At 48.4% G+C, this 9,221-nt stretch overlaps 1 long non-coding RNA gene across 1 annotated transcript; it reads left to right on the top strand.

Moving 5' to 3' along the window:
* The first annotated feature begins 3,661 nt into the window (after nucleotides 1-3,661).
* On the top strand, nucleotides 3,662-8,636 carry LOC118972137 (uncharacterized). The gene is made up of 4 exons (XR_005060969.2): nucleotides 3,662-5,195; nucleotides 5,658-5,751; nucleotides 6,833-6,891; nucleotides 8,438-8,636. It is a non-coding gene; the product is annotated as an uncharacterized lncRNA (long non-coding RNA).
* Nucleotides 8,637-9,221: the final 585 nt, after the last annotated feature.

Here is a 9,221-nt window from a genome sequence, read left to right as displayed (position 1 = left end):
TAGGGTGACTATTGAGAGATATGTACTTATTGCCATTGCAGGCTTTAGATTCGTGGTTACCAAAGGTTCAAGGTTAGCTTCTTTAGTATCTTACTGCCTAACTTAGCTCGCTTATTGAGCTCTTATATACACTGTCTGGAGATTCTTTTCTTCTCTCCCTTATTCCTCCTCCTCCATTCTTCATATGTTGTGTGTTTTGTTCTGTGCTCTTTTTAGGGATGCTCCCATTTAGAGCAGTCCCTGTAGGATGCCCTGTAGAGGTGGTTTGTGGGAAGCAAATTCCCTCAGCTTTTGCTTGTCTGGGAATTGTTTAATCCCACCATCATATTTAAATGATAGTCGTGCTGGATACAGTATCCTTGGTTCAAGGCCCTTCTGTTTCATTGCATTAAGTATATCATGCCATTCTCTTCTGGCCTGTAGGGTTTCTGTCGAGAAGTCTGATGTTAGCCTGATGGGTTTTCCTTTATAGGTGACCTTTTTCTCTCTAGCTGCCTTTAAAACTCTTTCCTTATCCTTGATCCTTGCCATTTTAATTACTATGTGTCTTGGTGTTGTTCTCCTTGGATCCTTTCTGTTGCGGGTTCTGTGTAATTCCATGGTCTGTTCGATTATTTCCTCCCCAAGTTTGGGGAAGTTTTCAGCAATTATTTCTTCAAAGAGACTTTCTATCCCTTTTCCTCTTTCTTCTTCTTCTGGTATCCCTATAATACGAATATTATTCCTTTTGGCTTGGTCACATAGTTCTCTTAGTGTTGTTTCATTCCTGGAGATCCTTTTATCTCTGTCTATGTCAGCTTCTATACGTTCCTGTTCTCTGGCTTCTATTCCTTCAATGGCCTCTTGCATCCTATCCATTCTGCTTATAAATCCTTCCAGGGATTGTTTCACTTCTATGATCTCCTTCCTGACATCTGTGATCTCCCTCTGGACTTCATCCCACTGCTCTTGCATTTTTCTCTGCATCTCATCCCATTGCTCTTGCATTTTTCTCTGCATCTCTGTCAGCATGTTCATGATTTTTATTTTGAATTCTTTTTCAGGAGGACTGGTTAGGTGTGTCTCCTTCTCAGGTGTTGTCTCTGTGATCTTTGTCTGCCTGTAGTTTTGCCTTTTCATGGTGATAGAGATAGTGTGCAGAGCTGGTACAAGTGACCGCTGGAAGAGCTTCCCTTCTTGTTGGTTTGTGGCCTTCCTCACCTGGGAGAATAGCGACCTCTAGTGGCTTGTGCTGGGCAGCTGTGTGCAGACAGGGCTTCTGCTTCCTGTCCATTTGCTATGGAGTTTATCTCCGCTGTTGCTGTGGGCCTGGCCTGGCTGGGGCTGCTCCTCCAAAATGGTGGAGCCCCGTTGGAGGGGGAGCGGCTGGGAGGCTATTTATCTCCCTAAGGGGCCTCTGTGCTCCCTGCTGCCCAGGGGGTTAGAGTGCCCAGAGATCCCCAGATTCCCTGCCTCTGGTCTAAGTGACCTGTCCTGTCCCTTTAAGACTTCCAAAAAGCGCTCTCCAAACCAAAACAACAACAGCAACAATTAGAGAGGGAACAGAAAAAAAAAAAAAAAAAAGGAAAAAACACTTGATTTTTTTTTTTTGTCCTCAGGCGCCGGTCGCAGTCACCTGCTCACTGGTCCTGCTGCCCTGCCTCCCTAGCACCAGGGTCCCTGTCCCTTCAAGGCTTCCAAAAAGCACCTGCCCACCGTTCCCGCAGGGAAAAACACGGGATATTCTTTGTCCTCAGGCGCCGGTCCCAGGCACCTGCTCACCAGTCCCGCCGCCCTGCCTCCCTAGCACCGGGGTCCCTGTCCCTTTAAGGCTTCCAAAAAGCACTCGCCAAAAAGAGAAAAAAAAAGGGGAAAAACACGCGATTTCCTCCATCCTCAAGTGCCGGTCCCAGGCACCCGCTCACCGGTCCCGCCACCCTGCCTCCCTAGCAACGGGGTCCCTGTCCCTTTAAGGCTTCCAAAAAGCACTCGCCAAAAAAAAAAAAAAAACCGCTCCGGCTTCTTTCCACCCGCCGGGAGCCGGGGGGAGGGGCGCTCGGGTCCTGCCGGGCCGGGGCTTGTATCTAACCCCCTTTGCAAGGCGCTGGGTTCTTGCAGGTGTGGATGTGGTCTGGATGTTGTCCTGTGTCCTGTGGTGTCTATTTTAGGAAGATTTTTCTTTGTTATATTTTCATAGCTCTATGTGTTTTTGGGAGGAGATTTCCACTGCTCTGCTCACGCCGCCATCTTCGCCCCAAGACCTTTTTTTTTTTTTTAAGAAAGCTTTTCAAGTGATTTTACGGGGTAGCCAGGATTGATAGACACTGGCTGAAGCAGCTGTGAGGAGGGACGTAGGCTGTACGGCCTGAGACTTTGATTCCATACTGGTGTAGGATTATGACCAAGATTAGGAATTCAGTTTGTGATCAAAGGACATAATTAGTCCATATGGTTTCAAATACTGCATCTCACCCACATTCATTCAGTCATTGGATATTGATCAAGCCATTATACTGTGCTGTGCACAGTGCTAGCCAGCTACTAAGGAGTCAGCAGTGAGTGAGACAGGCATGAAGCTGCCAATCTGGTGGTGAATATGGACTGGGCCCGTAATCAAACAATTGCTGAAATAGATACAAATGTACAGGTGGATAAGTGCTAGGAAGGAAAGAATCAATTTTGTGTATACATGGGGAGTGGAGGGGTGGGAAAATGATAATTACCTGCAAATTGAAGGATGAGTTGTCACTAAATAGGTGAAAGGGGGTAGGCTGGAAAGAAGGGAGAACATTCTAGGCAGAGAAAAGTGACACTTAGGGCTGTGTGGCCAGAATGCAGAGTCCAGGTGGTCATGGGGTAAGATGAAGCTCGAGAGGTAGAGAGGTACCTATGTAGATCAGAGGAGCCCACAAAATTAAAATCCCCAGGGAATTTTGAAAAATATGCCCATGCTTGGGTTCCACCCATGAGTGGTCTGGGGTAGGAGCTGACTTCCCAGCAGACCCTGGGTAGGAGGGGGTCAAAGCTGAATTCTTCAGTGAGTTCATAGCACGTTGGCTTCCTGCTATGGATTAAAATTTAGATCTGGGTGCTCTGGGTACCAAGAATGGTAACACCAGTGGAAGAGTTGCCATTTTATTTTGAAATTGGACGTGTCTGCCTTTCATTCTTGCCTGGACAGAAGGCCACTGCCCACCTCAAGCTGCTAAAATGCTAGCAGGCAGGGCCAACACTGTTCTTAAAGAAGCAGCTGTGGATCAAGTGTTTGAGCAAACATTAGATGGAGTTACAGAATATTGGGTCATGGGGCATGAAAACATGAGCTGGGATGCAATGTTTGAGTAGAACAGCCTGGGGGTTGGGGCTGGAGCTGGGCCAGCATTCTAACCAGAGAATGGTAGAGAAAGAGGTGAGAAGGTGGGAAAAGTGCAGCACTCCCAGGGGCCAATCAGCAATCTAGCTTGGCTGGCACGGGTGTTCGGGGAGGAGTTTGAGACCCCACTGCCTGTCCTGATCCCACCAAGCCTATTGCTCATTTGATAAACCAATTCACCGGCACATCATAGGGTTAGAAGGTGATACTGTTGGGGAGGGGGCTCCGCCATCCAGGACTGAGTGGACTGGCTGACCCAGGCTCACACATGCAAATGTGCAGCCTCCCCTTGGAAGAAGTCACCTGGGAAGGGTGGGACCAATTGCAACCAGACTATGTGAACTCTAACTTGGGCTCTTGGCCTTTTTTTGGGTGCCATGGGCCCCTTAGGTTTCTGGGGAAGCCTATGACCCCCTTTTCAGAATAATGTTTTTAAATGAATAAGATAAAATACAAAGGATTTTAACAGAAACTGATTATACCAAAATGCAGCTATCAACGTAAGTACCCTGCGGCTGGACTGTGCAGGAGGCTGGTGGGGCTGGAGGGGAGAAGTGAAAGGTAGAGCAGCAGCAGGTGAGGGGAAAGGGGAGGTGGAGGGGGGCCAGATCATGCAGGCGCCAGTCCAGTGACCTGGGCTGTTACCCAGAGTGAGATGGGAAACCATTGGAAGGTTTGAGCAGAGTGCTCCCAGCATCACTGCTAGGTGAATACCATCCTTCCCATTTTCAAATAAGAGAAGTGCAGCCCAGGAAATCTAAGTGCCTTGGCTAGTGGAAGGCCTCCCACCACCTCCCCCACCCCTAGCCCATGACTCAGAGAAGGGTCAGAATATTCCTGACTCCCCTCTGCCCCTTCCAGAGGGCATTTGTCATTTCATGGATTGTCTACCACTCCGTGTCCCCACTCCCTGCTGTATCCACCAATTCTGCCACTTAACTTATTGAGCACCTACTATGTCCCAGGTACTCTTTTAGATGCTGAGAATAAAGTAATGAATATGAGAAGTCAGCCCTTGTTAGTGGGTGGGGGAGACAGGTAAATAGGAAAATAAAAAAAGAAAATATTTTTTAGTAATAAGAGCCATGCAGAGAGAAGAGAGTGGCTGCTTTATAGAAGCTGTGCAGGGAAGCCTCTCTGAAGAGGTGACATTTAAATTGAGATCTGGGGAGAACATTCCAGGCAGAGGAAGGTCTGTGAGCAAAGGCACAAGTGGGAAGGAGCTTGGCATGTTAGAGGAACCGGAGGCAGGATAATAGAGAATAATGATCTAGGGAGGGGGAAGGGGCTGAGGGTAGCAGCACAGGGGCCAATTCAGGAAGGGCCTTGTAGGTTATGAGCTCATGGGAATCCACAGCAGTGTTTTCAGCAGGAAAGGAAACAATCTGATGTTTTAAGATCATGCTGGTTTCCATATGAAGAATAGATTGGTGGGGGAAGGGAGAAGGGAGAAAGTGAAAAGATTTAGGATACAGTTCAAGATCTAGTCAACCAGACAGGGCGATGTATTAAATGGAGGGGGTGAGGGAAAGAGAGGATTCGATGATGGTCTCTAATTTTTCAAGCCCTGGCTTGACCGACTGCATGGATGGTGATACAACTTGCAGAACTGAGGAAGGCTTTAGGGAAGCGACTTGGAGGAAGAGGTCAAGTGTTCTGTTATGGACATGTGTTCTCAGAGCTTCAGAATCGGACTTTGGTTCACATTGAACCCTGGCTCTGCTACTTACTAGCTTGACCTTGAACAAGTTATTAAACCTTCTGAAGCCTCAGTTTCCTCACCTGCAGAATGAAGAGAGCAACAATCTTTATTCCAAAGGGCCATTGTGAAGATTATACTAAGGTGTGTAATGTCCCTGGTGTTCTGTAAATTAGCAGCTGTTGTCCTAGTTGAAGCATGAGGTAGACCCCAAGAGGGCAAGCTTTAAGAGAAACTTCAGAGGGCAGTCCCAGAGGGTGGGCCAGTGTAGCCAGGCTGTTGTGTGACAGGCAGTAAGGCCTAGTGATTAGATATCACCTTCTTGAGTCAAACTGTCTGGGTTCATAATCCTGGCTAAGCCACTTACTAGCTTACTTAACCTCTGTGTGCCCCAGAGATGTTGTAAATTATTATTATTATTTAATTTCCAAAACAGGGATAATAATAACCTACCTTGTAGGGCTGTTGTGAAGGATTAGATGAGATAATCCATGAAAAGGGCCTGGCTCATACTAAGGGCTCAGTAAGTGTTAGCAGCTATTAGCACAAGGATGTAGGAGGGAGGGGCTGCAAATGGACTTCAGCTGTGCCTTGACCTCCTTCCAGAGAAGATAGTCTTCAGCCCAAGCCATTGTCAAACAGCTCTGCGCTCCCAACACTCCCCAGCTGTGGCTAATTATACCAAAATGCAGCTATCAAGGTAAGTACCGCTCTCTGAAGAGCTAGTGAGCCTTTGCCAAGGTTGGTATGGAAATGGCTAACTCCACTTGAGGGGAGGTGTTAGCCACAGGCTACAGGCAAAGGGAGTCCAAGTCCCCAAGCTGCCTGAAATTGTGTAGGAACAGAGAGAAATAACCAACTGAGACATTCCCAGGGAGCCCCCGGGCTTCTTTTCCACTCAAATGCTCCCTTTGTTGTTAAGAAGCAAACCTACTCCATCCCCACTGGCACCAGCCTGCCCATTGTTTTCCTAAGAGACCATCCCAAGCCATGAGCTCGGGCTACCCCTGTCTTACAGAAATGGCAGCCTGGAATGCCAGTGCAGCAGCAGTATCACGTAACCCAAATTCTCCCCAGCTAAAGACACTAGAACAATGCCCCACATCAGGTGTCCTGGACAGACTCATACAGGGCCTAAAGGAAGTCACCAGAAGCATTTGGCCTGAATCTTCCCGCAGGCGCGGCTACCTGTGGTGATTACTGCTAAAGGCCCTGACATCTGAGCAATGGACACAAGGCTAGCCTAATTTCAGCTCCATTTGAGCAAAGGGGTGAGCTTTGTGGGTTTGTTCCAGAGGTAGGAGAGCATGAAATATCCCACCAAGAAGATAGAACAGATATTTCATAAATAGATGGTTCTTTAGGCAGTCGGAGATGGATAGGTCTGAGGTGAAAAAGGCCAGAGAGGTCCCTTCTCCAAACCGAAGGAGCCTCTTTGGAACCCTTGCAGCTTTTGGCTCTGAATCTTTCTAGCAGACTGCCTGCCTCTGACTTAGGCAACCCTCCCGCTTCCCTCCTTGGCCGGGATCTCCTTGGGGCTTTCTCATCACCTCAGTGCTCACCTTCCACTCAGCTGAGAAAGAGAAAGGAGGATCCCTAGCTCTATCTTTATGTATACATCCTTCTCTCTAGAACATTCTCTCAGCAAAACTTCTGCTCAATAAGTCCCCATTTGCTTAAGGATAAAGTTCCAACTTCTCTGAGGCATACCACCACAAAGGAATTTTAAGAACTGGAGAGGGCTTGCTAAATCATTTCATCCTAATGTCTTGTTTTTACAGATTGTGAAATCAAGGACCAGAGAGAAGTTTGCTGTCCAAGGCCACACAGCAAGTTATTGGTAAGGCTAGACCCGGAAGCCAGGTATCCCAACTCCCAAAGCAGTGCTCTTTACACAACACTACTCCACTTTCACCAACCCCATTTATCACTAAGCCAAACCTTTGTGGCTTAAGACAACAGCACTCACTTTATTTCATCTCATATGTCTGTGGGTCAGGAATTTGGGAAGGGCTCAGCTGGGTGGTTCAGGCGCAGGGTCATTCATAAGGCTGTCATCAGGGTGGATGGGGCTGGAGCAGCTGGGAACAGATCAGGCATTTCTCTCTTCATGTAGTCTTAAAGACTCCTCATGTGATCTTGGCATGTGAGTTAGTTTGGGCTTCCTCACGGTATGGTGTCAGTTGAATGAATCACAGGGTGGCGCAAGGCTTCAAGAGTGAGTGCTCCAGCAAACAAGGTAGAAGCTGGGTCTCCCTTCTTCACTTCTGACTAGTCATGAGCGTGCCCACCTCTGGGGTAAGGACCATAGCCCCTACATCTCAGTGGGGTAATGTCAAAGTCACATTGTAAAAAGTGCACATGGAATGTGACTTAGTGTTGCAGCCTTCTTGGGAAAATACTACCTGCCACCCCAATGTTACTTCCCACTTTTCCCTCACATGGGCTTCCTGCTTCAGCCAGTGGCTCCCCCAGACCCTTCAGACAAGCCTTCTGCTGTCTTGCTTGTGTAGTTTGGCTACACAAACTACAGGCCCCTGCCCAGGGTGCTCTCCTCTCTGCTCCAGTGCCTTCCTTAAGGTTCCCCAAAGACTCCTGAGAGCACCACATGCAGCACTTTCCCCCCAGTCAAAGCATACAGACATTTGCATGTTTAATAGGCTGGGTTGCTCCACACTTGCTCAAAGCAGTCTGACCAGTGGCTGTGGGTTTCCACATCTGGGCCCTGAGCGTCTGGATTCTGGTGGTTAAACTGTCCTCATTCTTCCAAGGTCACAGGGCCTCAGGTTCACGTTGCTTCTGGCCATAAAAGGCAGGAAAAAGTGGTGGCCATAGTGCAGTGTCTCTTCTGAGGGAGGCATGGGAGCAGACCAGGCTCTGAGCACAAGGTCCTGGTAGTCAGGTGACAGGTGGCAGTTAACTGTGTTGGCCAGAGCCCTTGGCTGGGAAGCAGGAAGCCCGGGTCCCAGTGCTAGCTTTCTGGCCAATCTGATGCATGCAGGACGTAAGGCAAACCCCTCAACCTCTCACTGGGCCTTAGTTTCCCCACTTCTGCAATATGAAGCCTAGAACTTTCCCTTCCTACCTTTGTGATGAGCAGAGAAGGAAATGGGATGATCCCTCTGAGAGCAGAAAATGCTGTTAAAATGATAATAAGTCTTGTATGTGTTTCTTCTGTCAACCATACTTCCTCACCAGCTGGTAGACTTGAGAGAGTATGTGAGTTGGCAGGTCAATGGTTATGGAGCTGGTATTGATCAATGGCTTTCTGTGGAGAAAGTGAAGGTTCCTATGGCCAGGATTCTCACCTGGCCCTGGTCAGCTTGCTCACTACACGCCTGAGGACAATACGTTGTTACTGACTCTATATAAAGAGCTCTGCCCAGTGCTCTGGGCTTTACAGCTGCAGGAGAGCAGAGACGAGGCTGGAGTGGTGGCAGCGCCGAGGACAGAAACAGAGACGACTGCGGAGTCATAGAGGCCAGAGGCAGAGACCAGCTTGCTGCATGCAGACTTGCTCTGAGTGGGCAGGATTCTAGTGATTGACCTGCCACTGGGAATAAAGTTGTGTATAAACCCTTTCGCCCCAAGAACATTCCATTGTCATTCTTTGGTCTCATTGAATCCATAGTGAACTTGCCTGGGGCTGAAACCCATTGGCAAACACTTTCCCAGGCACATATGGTGATTCAGGCAGGCAGGGCTTGGCAATACAATCATTCCCAGGTTTCTGAGCTGAGAGTTTGACATGGGGCTGACATTCCACCCTGTCATGCTCTAACACCCCCAGCCTATTCCTCTTCCCAGGGAGCACAGGTAGTCTGGAAGAAGGCACCCACATACAACCCTCAGTTAGAAAGTTAGGCTACTAATTAGCTTTGTGGCCTTGGGTGAATTACTTCCCCTCTCTCAGCCTTAGTTTCCTTAGAAAACAATGGACTCATCATCACCTCTGCTGCTGGAGAAGAGCTTGATTATTTCTTGGCTCTATCATATCTATTGTGCAGGGGTGGCATGTGGTCTCCCAGGCTGGGAAGCATTAAGTCAGAACAGCTTTCATGAAAACAATACAAGTGGTTTCCCCCAAATAGAGGGGGCCTCCCCTAGGCTCTTTCACCTCATGGGACCTACAAGCTGGCTGAGGCAGAATGTGGGCATAGGAGTTAGCAG

The sequence above is a fragment of the Manis javanica genome, chromosome X, assembly GCF_040802235.1.
Source record: "Manis javanica isolate MJ-LG chromosome X, MJ_LKY, whole genome shotgun sequence".
Lineage (NCBI taxonomy): Eukaryota > Metazoa > Chordata > Mammalia > Pholidota > Manidae > Manis > Manis javanica.
Note: the sequence above shows the minus strand (reverse complement) of the source record. Positions and strands in the feature narration are given on the sequence as shown.